Genomic DNA, 17,339 nt, shown 5'->3' with positions numbered 1-17,339 from the left:
TAGTCTCCCCCATCAGTGGAAACATCCTCTCTGCAACCACCTTGTCAAGCCCTGTCATAATCTTATATGTTTCTGTAAGATCACCTCTCATTCATAGTAACATCGAAAATCGGTGCACGAGTAGGCCATTCGGTCCTTCGAGCCTGCACCCCCATTCAATAAGATTATGGCTGATCACTCCCTCAGTACCCCTTTCCTCCTTTCTCTCCATACCCCTTGGTCCCTTTAGCCGTAGGGGCCATATCTAACTCCCTCTTGAATATATCCAATGAACTGGCATCAACAACGCTCTGCAGCAGGGAATTCCACAGGTTAACAACTCACTGAGTGAAAAAGTTTCTCCTCATCTCAGTCCTAAATGGCCTACCCTTTATCCTAAGACTGTGTCCCCTGTTTCAACATTGTGAACATTCTATCCGCATCTATCCTGTCCTATCAGAATATTTTATGTTTCTATGAGATCCCCTCTCCTCTTTCTAAATTCCAATGTATAAAGGCCCAGGTGATCCAATGTCTCCTCATATGTCAGTCCTGCCATCCCGGCAGTCAACCTGGTGATTCTTTGCTGCACTCCCGCAATAGCAAGAACGTCCTTCCTCAGATTAGGAGACCAAAGCTGAACACAATATTCCAGGTGAGACCTCACCAAGGGCCTGTATAACTGCAGTGAGACCTCCCTGCTCCTTTACTCAAATCCCCTAGCTATGAAGGCCAACATATCATTTGCCTTCTTCATCGCCTGCTGAACCTGCATGCCAACTTTCAGATACTGATGAACCATGACACCCAGGTCTCGTTGCACCTTCACTTTTCCTAATCTGCTATCATTCAGATAATATTCTGTCTTCGCGATTTTGCCCCCAAAATGGATAACCTCATATAACATTATACTGCATCTGCCATGCATTTGCCCACTCACCTAACCTGTCCAAGTCAACCTGCAGTCATTTAGCGTCCCCCTTACCGCTCACGCTGCCACCCACTTTAGTGTCATCTGCAAACTTGGAGATATTACACTCAATTCCTTAATCTAAATCATTAATGTATATTGTAAAGAGCTGGTGTCCCAGCACTGAGCCCTGCGGCACTCCACTGGTCACTGCCTGCCATTTAGAAAAGGACCCGTTTATCCCGCCTCTCTGCTTCTGGTCTGCCAACCAGTTCTCTATCCACGTCAGTATATTACCCCCAATACCATGTGCTTTGATTTTGCACACCAATCTCTTGTGTGGGGCCTTGTCAAAAGCCTTTTTAAATTCCAAATACATGACTTCCACTGGTCCACTCTACTAGTTACATCCTCAAAAAATTGCAGAAGATTTGTCAAGCGTGATTTCCCTTTCATAAATCCATGCTGACTTGGACTGATCCTGTCACTGCGTTCCAAATGCGCTGCTATTTAATCTTTAATAATTGATTCCAACAATTTCCCCACTACTGATGTCAGGCTAACCCGTCTATAATTACCCACTTTCCCTCTCCCTCCCTTTTTAAAAAGTGGTGTTACATTAGCTGCCCTCCAGTACATAAGAACTGATCCAGAGTCGATAGACTGTTGGAAAATGATCACCAATGCATCTATTATTTCTAGGGCCACTTCCTTAAATACTCTGGGATACAGACTATCAGGCCCTCGGGATTTATCGGACTTCAATCGAATCAATTTCCCTAACACAATGTCCAACCTAATATGGATATCCTTCAGTTCCTCCTTCTCACGAGGCACTCTGTCCACTAGTACTTCCAGAAGGTTATTTGTATCTTCCTTCGTGAAGACAGAACCGAAGTATTTGTTCAATTGGTTTGCCATTTCTTTGTTCCCCATTATAAATTCACCTGAATCCGACCGCAAGGGACCTACCTTTGTCTTCACTAATCTTTTTCTCTTCACAAATCTATATAAGCTTTTGCAGTCAGTTTTTAATGTTCCCGGCAAGCTCAATTCCGCCCCCCCCCCCCCCCCGCCTTCATTAAAGCCTTTTTCCTCCTCTGCTGAATTCTAAAGTTCTCCCAGTCCTCAGGTTTGCTGCTTTTTCTGGCCAATTTATATGCCGCTTCCTTGGAATTTCCTTTGTTCGCCACGGTTGAGCCACCTTCCCCGTTTTAAATTTACTCCAGACAGGGATGTACAATTGCTGGAGTTCATCCATGTGATCTTTAAATGTTTGCCATTGCCTATGCATCGTCAACCCTTTAAGTATCATTTGCCAGTCTATTTGAACCAATTCACGCATCAAACTATCGAATTTACCTTTCCTTAAGTTCGGGACCTGAGTTTCTGAATTAAGTGTGTCACTCTCCATCATAATAAAGTATTCTACCATGTTATGGTCACTCTTCCCCAAGGGGCCTCGCACAACAAGATTGCTAATTAGTCCCTTCTCATTGCATATCATCCAGTCTAGAATGGCCAGCTCCCAAGTTGGTTCCTCAACATATTGGTCTCGAAAACCATTCCTAATACACTCCAGGAAATCCTCCTCCACCGCATTGCTACCAGTTTGGTTAGCCGAATCTATATTTAGATTAATGTCGCCCATGATAACTGCTGTACCTTTATTGCATGCATCCCTAATTTCTTGTTTGATGCTGTCCCCAACCTCACTACTATTGTTTGGTGGTCTGTACACAACTCCCTCTAGCGTTTTCTGCCTTTTGATATTCCGTAGCTCCACCCATACCGATTCCACATCATCAAAGCAAATGTCCTTTCTTACTATTGCTTTAATTTCCTCTTTATCTAACAATGCCGCCCTGCCTCCTTTTCCTTTCTGTCTAACCTTCCTAAATGTTGAACACCCAAGAATGTTGAGTTCCCAGCCTTGCTCACCCTGGAGCCATGTCTCCGTGATGACAATTACATCATACCAGTTAATTGCTATCTGCGCAGTTAATTCGTCCATCTTATTCCGAATACTCCACGCATTGAGGCACAGAGCCTTCAGGCTTGTCTTTCTAACACACTTTGCCCCTTTAGAATTTTGCTGTAATGTGGCCCTTTTTGCCTTCAGTTTCTCTGCCCTCCACTTTTAATTTTCTTCTTTCTATCTATCTTTTGCTTCTGCCCCCATTCTGCTTCACTCTGTCTCCCTGCATAGGTTCCCATCCCCCTGCCATATTAGTTTAACTCCTCCCCAACAGAACGAGCAAACACTCCCCCTATGACATTGGTTCCAGCCCCGTCCAGGTGCAAACGTCCAGTTTGTACTGGCCTCACCTCTTCCAGAACCGGTTCCAATGTCCCAGGAATTTGATTCCCTCCCTTTTGTACCACTCCTCAAGCCACGTATTCATCTGAGCTATCCTGTGATTCCTACTCTGACGAGCACGTGGCACTGGTAGCAAACCTGAGATTCCTAATTTTCAGGGAGCATTATTCTGTATTTAACCCATGTTGTCCCTGCACTGGGAGTGTTTGATGGGACAGTGTAGAGGGAGCTTTATTCTGTATCTAACCCATGTTGTACTGTACTGGGAGTATTTGATGGGTTATTGAAGAGGGAGCCTTACTATTTATGTAACCCATGTGGTAGGTGTCCCGAGATTGTTTCATGGGGCATTGCAGAGGGAGCTTCACTCAGCATGTAACCTCTGCTGTATGTGTTTGGGAATGTTTGCTGGGACAGTGTAGAGGGAGCTTTACTCTGTATCTAACCCTTGCTGTACCTGTCCTGGGAATTGGACAGTGTAGAGAGAGCTTGACTCTGTATCCAACCCGTGCTGTATTTTCCCCTGAATGTGTTTAGTGGGACAGTGCAGAATGAGCTTTCCTCTATATCCAACGTGTGATGTAACCTGCCTGAGTGTTTGATCGGGCAGTATAGAGGGAGCTTTACTCTGTATCTAACCCGGGCTGCAACTATCCTGGGGTTGTTTGGTTTGACAGCATTAAGTGAGCTTTACCCTGTATCTAACCCGTGCTGTACCTGCCTGGGAGTGTTTGATGGGACATTGTAGAGAGAGCTTTGCTCTCTATCTAACACGTGCTGTACTTGCCCTGGGAGTGTTTAATGAGACACTGTAGAGGGAACTTTACTCCGTATCCAACAGGTGCTGCACCTGCCCTGAGACTGTTTGATGGGACAGTGTAGAGGGAACTTTATTCTCTACCTAACCCGTGCTGTAGCTGTCCTGGGAATGTTTGATTGGAAAGTGCAGAGGGAACTTTACTCTGTGTCTAACCCATGCTGTACCTGCCCTGGAAGTATTGATGGGACAGTGTCGAGGAGCTTTACTCTGTATCTAAACCGTGTTGTACCGGCCGTGGGACTGTTGGATGGTACAGTTCAGAGGTAGCTTAACTGTGTATCTAATCCGTGCTGTTCCTGTCCTGGGAATGTTTGACAGGACAGTTTAGAGGGAGCTTTACTCTGTATGTGAAGCGTGCTGTACCTACCCTGGGAGTGATTGATGGACAGTGCAGTGGAAGCTTTGCTCTGCATCTAACCCGTGCTGTATCTGCCCTGGGAGTGATTGTTGGGATAATGTAGAGGGAACTATACTCTGTATCTAACCCACGTTGTACCTGTACTGGAAGTATTCGCTGGGACAGTGTAACGGGAGTCTAACTATGCACGGAACCCTTGCGGTAGGTGCCCTAGGATTGTTTGATGGGCCAGCGTCGAGGGAGCTTCACTCTGTATTTAACCAGTGCTATAACTGGTCTGGGAGTGATTCATCGTAAAGTGTAGACAGAGCTCTGTACCAAACCCGAGCAGTTCCTGCCATGTGAGTGTTTGATGGGACAGTGTAGAGGGAGCTTTACTCTTTATCTAACCCCGGCTGTACCTGCCCTGGGAGTTTTTGATGGGAAAGTTTAGAGGGAGCTTTATTCTGTATCTAAGCGATGTTGTACCTGTACTGGCAGTTTTTGATGGGACAGTGCAGATAGTGCCTTACTATGTATGTAACCCATGCGTCAGCTGCCCTGGTTGTGTCTGATGGGACAGTATAAAGGGAGCTTTAATCTGTATCTAACCCGTGCTGCATCTGCCTGGGAGTGTTTGATGGGACAGTGTTCAGGGAGCTCTACTCTATATCTAACTCATGCTGTACCTGCTCTAGGAGTGTTTGATGGGACAGTATAGAGCGAGCTTTACTCTGTTTGTAACCTGTGCTGTACATGCCTGGGGTTGTTTGATGAGACAGTGGAGAGGGAACTTTACTCTGTATCTACCCCTTACTGTACCTGTACCTGGAATTGGACTGTGTAGAGGGAGCTTTACTCTGCATCTAACCCCGTGCTATATTTGCCCCTGGGAGTGATTGATGAAACTGTGCAGAAGGAGCTTTAGTCTGTATCTAACCCAGGCTGCAACTACCCTGTGGTTGGTTGGTTTGACAGCATTGAGTGAGCTTTACCCTATATCTAACCCGTGCTGTACCTGCCCTGGGGTTGTTTGATGCAACAGTGCAGAGGGAGCTTTACTCCGCATTCAACCCATGTTGTACCTGTCCTCGGAATGTTTGATGGGACAGCGTAGAGGGTGCTTTACTGTGTATCTAACCCGTGATGTTCCTGTGCTGAGATTATCTAATGGGATAATGTAGACAGAGCTTTGATCTGTATATGACCCGTGCTGTACCTGCCCCGAGAGTGTGCGATGGGACAGTGTGGAGGGAGCTTTAATCTGTATCTAACCCGTGCTGTACCTGCCCTGGGAGTGTTTGATGGGATAGTGTAGAGGGAGCTTTACTCTGTATCTAACACGTGCTGTACCTGCTCTGGTAGTGTTTGATGGGACAGTGTAGAGGGAGCTAGTCTCCGTAGCTAACCCGTGCTGTACCTGCTCTGGGAGTGTTTGATGGGACAGCGTAGAGGGAGCTTTACTCCGTACATAACCCGTGCTGTACCTGCTCTGGGAGTGGTGATGTGAACCTAGCTGTGTCCATTCTCATTCTTGTTGAAGATGTTGGATCTTCTCCCCTGTTTGGACCATCAGCCATGGCGGTGACAGGCGTTCCCTGGTTCTGATGCTCTGTAATAAATATAATATTAATAGGAGGGTAAGAGGGAAATATTAAAATGGGAAGGAGGACATTGCCTTGTTAAACATGATACCCAGTCCCTCCTCCCCGACCAGTACAACAGCGGTTAGCTATGGGATCGAGCATTTCCTGAGTGTTACGATCAACTCTCTACATCAGGTGTGACACAGACAGCTGCCTAATGAAATCCAATGAGTCCCACTGATCTCCACAACTCAGTTCCAGACGGGCTCCAGTCGGCCGAGACTTCGCACTGGGAACGACCATTGGTGAGATTTACTCACAGTGCAGGCCCAAACCATTATTCCCGAGGTAGAGAATATTCAGCAGGGAAATGTGAAGCGGGTGAACATTGATAAATTAAATGATCCTTTACTCAGTTTTACATAGTCTGGCATAAGAACATAAGAAATAGGAGGAGTGGGCCATCTGGCCCCTCAAGCCTGCTCCGCCATTTAATGGCGGTATTGTATTATTTTTATTCACAGATTTGTGTTTAATATTTTTGAGTTGGGATATTAATTTATGGTATTTTATGAATATTAATTCTATCCACATACACAACATATTGCTGGGTGTAATTCCTCTGGTCTCTATGGGCAGTGATATTGTCCGTGTGTTCAGGGAGATGTGAACTGGTTGCTGCTTTTATTTGAATGTATTGACCATATCTCATGGTGTCAGCACCCGACTAATGAACTCCACTGGGCGGGCCACATTGTTCACATGTATGACACAAGATTCCCAAAGCAAGCGCTCTACTCGGAACTCCTTCACGGCAAACGAGCCCAAGGTGGACGGAGGAAACGTTTCAAGGACACCCTCAAAGCGTCCTTGATGAAATGCAACATCGCCACCGACACCTGGGAGTCCCTGGCCAAAGACCGCCCTAATTGGAGGAAGTGCATCCGGGAGGTCGTTGGGCACCTCGATTCTCGTTGCGAAGAGCATGCAGAAATCAAGCTCAGGTAGCGGAAGGAGCGTGCGGCAAACCAGCGCCACCCACCCCTTCCCTCAACCACAGTCTGTCCCACCTGTGACAGAGACTGTGGTTCTCATATTGGACTCACTTTTAGAGTGGAAGCAAGTTTTCCTCGATTCTGACGGACTGCATGCGATGATGAAGAATGAGCACTTTAGGGGGTGAGGACATTTCCCACTGTCCCACTGATAACATAATGTAGAATGAATTGTTTAGGTTCCCAGTCAGGGGATACATAACATTGATTTGTTTCATTATCTTTAGGTGTCTTACAATCTCAAGACACCATAAATATATAACTGGTAGAGTTAGCTGCTGTTTTCCAATCACAATACTCAACTTGTGCTTGTGCAGACACACGCTCATGCACGTTAACTGTCAACGTTCTTTCCACACTGTGGAAATGCAAGCGATTCAGTCTCGAATCAGGAATTTCTCCAAACAGTTGTTGCAGTTATTCTCTGGCATTAATTTGTGAGGAGTTAGGAAATGAACAACAGGGTCTTGGAAGAGTGCAAATTTACGGGGAGTGTAAGAAGGGACACCGGCCAGGAGAATGATGGAATATTCAAGTCTAGAGGTAGCAAAGGCAGAGATAATGTTTTTAGCAATAGATGGTTCACCTGCTGTTGTTCCTCAGTCTGCAACCCCTGTTCACTTCCAGCTGTAGACCTTTCTCTGTCACACCATCATTTACACGAGATCTAATTATGCGCGACTGAAAATTAGATAAATATTGATAAAGTGACGTGGATTGGGGCTCTCTCTGACCTTTCCCCCCAGTCCCCCCGGACCAGTGTGTAACTGTGTCAATGGGACTCTCTCTGACCTTTCCCCCCAGTCCCCCAGGAGCAGTGTGTATCTGAGTCAATGGGACTCTCTCTGACCTTTCTCCCCGGTCTATCCCTAGGACCAGTGTGTATCTGAGTCAATGGGACTCTCTCTGACCTTTCTCCCCAGACCCACCGGACCAGTGTGTATCTGAGTCAATGGGACTCTCTGACCTTTCTCCACACTCCCCCAGGACCAGTGTGTATCTGAGTCAATGGGACCCTCTTTGACCTTTCTCCCCAGTCCCCCAGGACCAGTGTGTATCTGAATTAATGGGATTCTCTCTGACCTTTCTCCCCAGTCTATCCCCAGGACCAGTGTGTATCTGAGTCAATTGGACGCTCTGACCTTTCTCCCCAGACCCCCAGGACCAGTGTGTATCTGAGTCAATGGGACCCTCTCTGACCTTTCTCCCCAGTCGCCCTGGACCAGTGTGGATTTGAGTCAATGGGACTCTCTCTGACCTTTCCCCCAGTCCATCCCCAGGAGCAGGTTGTATCTGAATCAATGGGACTCTCTCTTACCTTTCGCCCCTATCGATGTATGGAAGCTATTTGAATCAATAGTTTTCTCTGTTTGGTGCTCTCACAATCCTGGGCTGGTTCACCTGGTGTTTTTCCTCAGTCTACAATCCCTATTAGGTCCACAGCTGGAATTTTCTCAAGCACTCCTGCATTCACTGGGACATCTAATCAGGACAGAAAATTAGAACAATATTATCGGTGTGAAATCGAGTGCGATTTTAACCTATCTTTAGTTACTGGTCGAAACAAAACTTTGAAGTAAAAATAATTCCATATTCCGCGGTTAGAGACTCCTCATATACCGGCCGTGCATTTTCCAGGAGTAGGTCACATATTAAAGTTACAAACATAGAAAATAGGTGCAGGAGCAGGCCATTCGGCCGTACTAGCCTGCACCGCCATTCAATAAGATCATGGCTGATCATTGAACCACAGTACCCCACCCCTGCCTTCTCTCCATACCCCTTGATCACTTTGGCCCAAAGGGCAACATCTAACTCCCTTTTGAAAATATCCAATGAACTAGCCTCAACAACTTCCACAGGTTCACAATTCTCTGAGTGAAGAAGTTTCTCTTCATCTCGGTCCTAATTGGCTTACCCCTTATCCGAAGAAATGTCCCCTGGTTCTCGACTTCCCCAACTTCCTGCATCTAACCTGTCCATTCCCTTCAGATTGTTATATGTTTCTATGAGATCGCCTCTCATTCTTCAAAATTCCAGTGAGTATAAGCCTAGCCGATCCAGTCTTTCATCATATGTCAATCCTGCCATCCCCGGGCTCAGTCTGATGAACGTTCGCTGCACTCCCTCAATAGCAAGAATGTTCTTCCTCAGATTAGGAGACTAAAACTGCACACAATACACCAGGTGTGGTCTCACCAAGGCCCTGTACAACTGCAGGAAGCCTTTCCTGCTCCGATACTCAAATCATCTCGCTATGAAGGCCAGCATGCTTTCTCTGCAATCTACAATCACTGCCCATTCCTTTATATTCCTGGCTGAAGCCCATCCAGGACACACCCGCCCAGTCTCCACCTGTCTGTCTTTCCCTCGTGTTTTGCTTTCTCTGAGTGACACCTCAGGTAGAGAGAGAGCTGACAGACAATATATTCAGCTCAGACACTCAGCAACTTCCCTGGAGCATTGGCCAGCTTTAATGACACTGATTAACAAGGGCTTTGTCCCTCCAACTGTCTGGGGCTCTCTCTGTGTCCGGAGAACCAACAATGCACATCCAACTCGCTCTCAATTCCTGTCTGAGAGAGGGACCGTCCACCGTGTGCGAGGTCACAGCCCCGCCCACCGTGTGTGAGGTCACAGCCCCGCCCACACAACGTGCAGTACATGGCACTGCCCACCATATGTGAGGTCAGGGCCCCGCCCACACAGACCCTGAGCCCAGCAGCGGGAATGCTGCAATGTGAGAGAATAAAGACAGAAGGTGCTGGGAACAGTCAGCCTGAGAGCTCAGGCAGTGTGTGTGGGGGGAGAGAGAGAATGGAGCTGAGATTCAGGGCCAGAGGCCTTTACCTGCTGCTGGGGGCAGTGCAGCTGAAAGATTGAGTGACAATATACAGCACTGTTTCCTGACACAACATGTTCATGCACTAACAGGGGAAAACCAGAGATTGGATCTGGTGTTTAATAGTGAGCCTGACCTGGGATCCGGCCTCCGTGTGGGGAACATCTGGGCAACACAGATCACATTATACCGTCCCGATTGGCCTGGAGAACCAAAGGGACTGAGACCCTGCGACACGGACCGCATTTCAGGGCTAACTTCTCCAAACTGGCAGAGGATTGTAACAGGTAAATTGGTCAACCCTCCTCGGTGGTGATGTGAATGATGTTGGATATAAATGGAAAGGTTTTAAGAACAAGTTTAAAAATGTGGTAAACAAACGTAGTGAAAATCAAAAGATAGAAATGTGGTAGGAAAAAGACGAGGTGGCCGACTGGCTCTGTACAAAGATGTAAACAGAAAAGTTTCCACAAATTAAATAAATTTCACACTGAAATAAATAGGGTGAATACAAGGAACAACTAAAGAAAACGAAGGATGCTATTTGATCAGCAAAAAGTCTCTGGGAATAAAATGGTTGTAGACAACTGGCCGTCATATGCAGAGCTTTTTCAGTTCTGTGCTGTGTCCGAGAACTATCAAAGTCGGTATTGGACCACTGAAGGGTGTTCAAAGACAGGTTACACAGGACTCACTGAGTATGGCGGGAATATTAATAAGTACGTTGCATCAGTCTTCACCCTTTAACATCTTGCTCAAATATTAGAATTTAATAATACTAGTTTTATCAATAACATTAACATAGACAAACATATTGTTTTAGAAATCATTCAGAACTTAAAAAGGGATAGAGCAGCCGGACTGGAGAATATCAATCCAAGGGTCCTCCGGGAGATGGTACATGTGCTGTGTGAGGGTCCTCCGGCTGATGGGACATGTGCTGTGTGAGCCCCTCTGGGAGATGGGTCATGTGCTGTGCGAGGGTCTTCCGGGAGATGGGACATGTGCTGTGTGAGGGTCCTGCGGGAGATGGGACATGTGCTGTGTGAGGGTCCTCCGGGAGTTGGGACATGTGCTGTGTGAGCCCCTCTGGGAGATGGGACATGTGCTGTGTGAGCCCCTCTGGGAGATGAGACATGTGCTGTGTGATGGTCCTCCGGTAGATGGGACATGTGCTGTGCAAGGGTTCTCCGCGAGATGCGACATGCGCTGTGTGAGCCCCTCCAGGAGATGGGACATGTGCTGTGTGAGAGTCCTCCGGGAGATGGGACATGTGCTGTGTATGTCACTCCGGGAAATGGGACATGTACTGTGTGAGGGTCCTCCGGGAGATGGGTCATGTGCTGTGTGAGGGTCGTCCGGGAGATGGGACATGTGCTGTGTGAGGGTCCTCCGGGAGATGGGACATGTGCTGTGAGAGTCACTCCGGTAGATGGGACATGTGCTGTGTGAGGGTCCTCCTGGAGATGGGCCATGTGCTGTGTGACGGTCCTCCTGGAGATGGACATGTGCTGTGTGAGGGTCCTCTGGGAGATGGGACTTGTGTTGTGCGAGCCCCTGGCATGTATGTTTAATAGCTCACTCTGAAATAGTTAATACAGATTGGAAGGAGGCTAATGAAGTCCCCATTTTAATAAAAATGTGACACGGCAGACCCGGGTAACCACAGGCCCATCAGATTAATATCAGTAATAGGGAAGATAATTGAAAGAATCATCAGGGATGCAATATATGAATACTTGGATAGGGAGGGACATATTAGGGACACCACAACACATTATAAAGAGTTCTTGGCTCTCAACTCCAATTATATTTTTTGAAGAAGTTACAAAGTTGGTGGATGAGGGAAGCCCAGTAGACATTGTCTACTTAGATTTCCAAAAACCTTTTGACAAGGTACCACACAAGAGGCTTCTCTATAAGATCGGAGCCTCTGGTACTGATAATATATTGAGCTGGATACAGAACTGGCTGCAGGATGCAGGTAAAGAGCAGTTATAGATGGATTTGGACCTGTTTGGAGATCGGTCACCAGTGGTGTCCTGCAGTGATCAGTTTTGGGACCGTTGCTTTTCACTATTTTGATTTATGACCTGGATTTTGGGGTTGGGGGCACAATTTGCAAATTTTGAAATTATACCAAGATCTGTGCGAGTGCTCGAACTGTAGAAGAGGCTCGTCTGATTCTGGCAGATCTTAATATGTTGGGACACTGGCCTCATGACTGTAAAATGATGTATAACTTAGATAAGTTCAGTGTTATGCATATGGGCAGGGCAAATGCTCAACATTCATACACCCTCCAGGGAAAGGCATTAAAGATAGTGGAGATAGAAAGAGATTTAGACACTCTAATGAATACATCCTTAAAGGTACACGATCAATGCAGTATAGCGACAGCTAAAGCAAATAGGGTGTTGGGGTGTATCCATAGGACAATTGAGTATAAGACGAGGCGTAATGTTTTGTCTTTGTACAAGAACTTAATCAGGCCACACTTGGAATACTGTGTCCAGTTTTGGTCTCCTCACATGGTGGGTGTTATTGAGGTTCTGGAAAGTGTCACTAGACTAATTCCAAGTCTAAAGTATCTTAGTTATCAAGATAAGTTGAAAGAGTTGGGACTCTTTACCTTAGAGCAGTGCAGACTTAGGGCGATATGATTGAGGTTTAAAAGATAATGAAGGTGAAAGATAGTGTTCCAGCTGACCGTTTATTTCAATTAAATAGGTAAGACAGCACCAGGGATACCAATTTCAGATGTACAAGGCTCGATCTAGGTTCGACATCAGGAGGTGGTTCTTTTCCCAGTGAAAAGTAGACCTCTGGAACAAGCTGCCCTCCCATTTGGTGGATGCAGACTCACTGAAGTCCTTCAAGCTGGATTTGTTTCAGGGTGCGGCGGAGATTAACACTTACAGAAGGTAGGTACTGCAGGGAATTTAAAGGCCAATGTGATCTACTAGACTAGTTTCGATCACTTAGATGGCTTGCAGAGGAATTTCATAGAATTTATTTTCCCAAATTGTCCTAGGTTTTTTTTAATAAATCTGTATTTTTGCCTCTCCCAGGAAATCACATGGATTCGGTTGGAGGGCAGTGGATACGCTGTGATATATACCAATTGTGTGGGACAAGCTTGATGGACCAGATGGTCTTTACCTGTCTGTCATTTGTACACTACCAGAGCAGGTACAGCACTGATTAGATTCAGAGTAAAGCTCCCTCTACACTATCGCATCAAACAATCCCAGGGCAGGGACGGCACGGCTTAGACACAGATTAAATCTCAGGCCCCGAATTAGAGCCCACAGGCCCCGTGCTGACAGGCCCGGGTGAGCGGGGTCACTGGCCGCCACCTTGCACATGGCGGGATCAGGGCGCATGCGCGGCCATCTTGGTTTGGGAACAGAGAGTGGGCGGGGCTTCAGGATCTCTGTTCCCAACTGGGTCCCAGTGCCCGGTAGATGGAGCATCCTGGGCAACACACTTTTCATCATCTGAAAATCAGAGACTGGTTACAACATGGAAGGGGGCCATTTGGCCCGTCGAGCCCATGCCGGCTTACTGCAAGAGCTTCTACTAATCCCACTCTCGCTACTCTGTCTCGACACCTCATGATTTTGAACACCTCTGTCAAATCTCCTCTCAATCTTCTCTGTTCTGAGAACAACCCCAACTTCTCCAAACTATCCAGGTAACTCAAGTCCCTCATCCCTGGAATCTTTCTGCACGCTCTCAAAAGGCCTTTGTATACTTACCAAAATGCGGAAGCCAGAATTGCTCCAGCTCAGTCAACAATCTCCCCGCTAGAGTTGAAATAAACTACAGAACCAGTGGGAACCTGTTCAACCTTCGTTGTCTCCAGGCCAGGTCCAAGACCACCCAATCTCTGTCATCGAGCTACCGTACGCGGACAATACCTGCGTCTGCGAACATGCAGAGGCTGAACTTCAAGTCATAGTCAACGTATTTACTGAGGCGTACCAAAGCATGGGCCTAACACTAAACATCTGTAAGTCCGAGGTCCTCCACCAGCCTGTCCTCGCCACACAGAACTCCCTCCACCCACCCCCCACAGTCATCAAGATCCATGGCACGGCCCTGGACAACGTGGACCATTTCCCATACCTCGGGAACCTCTTATCAACTAGACCAGACATTGACGACAACATTCAACATCGCCTCCAGTGCAGCCTTCGGCCGCTTGAGGAAATGAGTGTTTGAAGACCACGCCCTCAAATCTATCACTAAGCTCATGGTCGAGAGGGCTATAGAAATACCCACCCTCAGAGACACGGACTATGTACAGTAGACACCTCAATTTGCTGGAGGAATAACAACAACGAGGTCTCTGCAAGATCCTACAAATTCCCTGGGAGGACAGACACACCAACGTTGGCGTCGTCGGCCAGGCCAACATCCCCAGCATTGAAGCCGGACCACATTTGAGCATCTCCGCTGCACAGGCCACATTGTTCGCATGCCGGACACGAGATTCCCAAAGCAAAGACTCTACTCAGAACTTCTTCACACCAAACGAGCCAAAGGTGTGGCAGAGGAAACGTTATAGGGACACCCTCAAAGCCTCCCTGATAAAGTACAACATCCCCACTGACACCTGGGAGTCCCTGGCTAAAGACCGCCCTAAGTGGAGGAAGTGCATCCGGGAGGGCGCTGAGCACCTCGAGTCTCATCGCCGAGAGCATGCAGAAATCAACCGCAGGCAGCGGAAAGAACATGCGGCAAACCAGTCTCACCCATCCCTTCCCTCAAGGACAATCTGTCCCACCTGTGATAGGGTCTGTGGCTCTCGTATTGGAATGTTCAGCCACCTAAGGACTCATTTTTAGAGTGGAAGCATGTCTTCCTCGATTTGAGGGAATGCCTATGAGGATGATGATGACCCAGAATTGGACACATTACTCCAGTTGAGGCCGAACCAGAGTTTTACGTCGGTTCAACATAATATCCACAATTCTGTACTGTATTATTCTATTCATGAAGCCTAGGGTCCCGTTAGTCTTTGTAACCACTTTCTCAAACTGTGCTGCCACCTTCAGTGATTGGTGCACATATACTCCTGGGTCTCTCTGTTCACACACCCCATTACAATTGTACCCTTTAGTTTATATTTCCTCTCCTCTTTCTTCCTACCAAAATGTATCAGTTTTGAACTTTTCTACGTTTAGTTTCACCTGCACATGTCTGCTCATCCCACCAGTCTGTCTGACTTTCTGAAGTCTATCACTACCTCCTCACTGTTCACTACACTTCCAAGTTTTGTGTGAGCTAAAGATTTGGAAATTGTGCCCTGTACACACAAGTCTAGGTCATTAATATAGATCAAAAAAAGCAGTGCCCCCAATACCGACCTCTGGGGAACACCACTTCCTCCAGTCTGAAAAACAACCGTTCAGCTGTACTCTGTTTGTGTCACTTAGCCACTTTCATATCCATGCTGTCACTGTCCCCGTTATTCCATGGGCTTCGATTTTGCTGGTATTGGTAATCACTAAACACAAAACCCAGTCTGTTAATCACTTTCAGCTACTGAACATGGCATGTGCCCCACAGCATCTTATCTACCTTCAATATGTTAATAGAGCATCACGCCTGTAAAGCTTGTTTAAGTTTATATCCACTCAGCAAATCTATTTAAGAAAAGCCTGTAGGCCAATGAGACACTGTTAAGGTACCAGTGTGCTGCTGGTTTGATTGGCATTTTGACTGTAAAGGACTCCGTATTTTGGTCTCCGTATTTAAGGAAGGATATACCTGCATTGGAGGCAGTTCAGAGAATGTTCACGAGGTTGATTCCGGAGATGAGGGGATTTACTTATGAAGATAGCTTGAGTAGGCTGGGCCTAAACACGTTGGAGATCAGAAGAATGAGAGATGATTTTATCGAAACATAAGATAATGAGGGGGTTCGCCAAGGTGGATGCAGAGAGGATATTTCCACTTACACTTACACGGGAAACTAAAACTAGGGGACATAGTCTTAGAATAAGGGGCCACCCAATTAAAACTGAGATGAGGAATTTCTTTTCTGAGGGTTGTAAATCTGTGGAATTCTCTGCACATAAGAGCTGTGGAGGCTGGGTCTTTGAATATATTTAAGGCGGAGATATGAGAGTAAAGGGTTATGGGGAGTGGGCAGGGAAGTGGAACTGAATCCATGATCAGATCAGCCATGATCTTATTGAATGGCGGAGCAGGCCCGAGGGGCCAAATGGCCTGCTCCTGCTACTATTTCTTATGATTTAACTGAACATTTCTCCCAGTCTAACCTTGTCTGTAATGAAATATGTGTCTTTTAATAAGTCTCCGGTCCTTGCTCATGTCTGCTGCAGATTCCAGAGTTGATTCCAGAGATGATTGGATTGACTTATGGTTGAGTAGGTTGAGTAGTTTGGGCCGATACACATTGGAGTTGAGAAGAATGAGATCTAAGTGTGGCCCTGAAGGACTGTGTCGAGGCTGAAGTTCTGTTCCCCCTGTAAGATCCTCCCCACAGAATTTCCTTTCTCAGCTCCAGCCATGTGATGCTAAACACTCAGGTGATCCACAGCAACGTGTTGAAAGCAAAACTAATTTATGTGTCAATATCCGAAATATTAAACTCCAGTCGATTTCAGGAGTTATTACCATCAGTGTTACAGGAGTTATAAACCCCAACTGTCAGAATGAACACGATTCAGTCCGGGATGTCATTAACAGCAGAATCCAACCACTGCAGTCACTTGTGAACTCGCTGTTGTCTCAACAGGTTGCCTGACAGAGAGAATCCTTTGCCACACTCAGAGCAGGTGAACGGCCTCTCCCCAGTGTGAACTCGCTGGTGTGTTAGCAGGTTGGATGGCCGAGTGAATCCCTTCCCACACTCAGAGCAGGTAAACGGTCTCTCCCCAGTGTGACCTCGCTGGTGTCTCAGCAGTTGGGATGATGTCGTGAATCCCTTCCCACATTCAGAGCAGCTGAACGGCCTCTCCCCAGTGTGAACTCGCTGGTGTCTCAGAAGGTGGGATGATAGTGAATACCTTCCCACAGTCGAAGCAGGTGAACGGCCTCTCTCCGATGTGAACTCGCTTGTGTCTCAACAGTTGATCTTTGCTTTTAAAATTCTTCCCACTGTCAGAACATTTACAAGGTCTCTCCTCATTATGAACTCGCTGGTGTTGCAGCAGGTGGGATGACCGAGTGAATCCCTTCCCACATCGGAGCAGATGAACGGTCTCTCCCCAGTGTGAACTCGCTGGTGTGTCAGCAGGTCGGATGATCGAGTGAATCCCTTCCAAGAGTTGGAGCAGCTGAATGGCCTCTCCCCAGTGTGAACTCGCCGATTTGTTTCCAGCTGGGACGGGTAGTTGAATCGTTTCCCATAATCCCCACATTTACACGGTTTCTCCCCAATGTGACTGCACTTGTGTCTCTCCAGGTTGGATGATCGGCTGAAGCCTTGTCCACACACAGAGCACGTGTACCGT

The sequence above is a fragment of the Pristiophorus japonicus genome, chromosome 25 (assembly GCF_044704955.1).
Source record: "Pristiophorus japonicus isolate sPriJap1 chromosome 25, sPriJap1.hap1, whole genome shotgun sequence".
In the NCBI taxonomy this organism is placed as follows: domain Eukaryota; kingdom Metazoa; phylum Chordata; class Chondrichthyes; family Pristiophoridae; genus Pristiophorus; species Pristiophorus japonicus.
Note: the sequence above shows the minus strand (reverse complement) of the source record.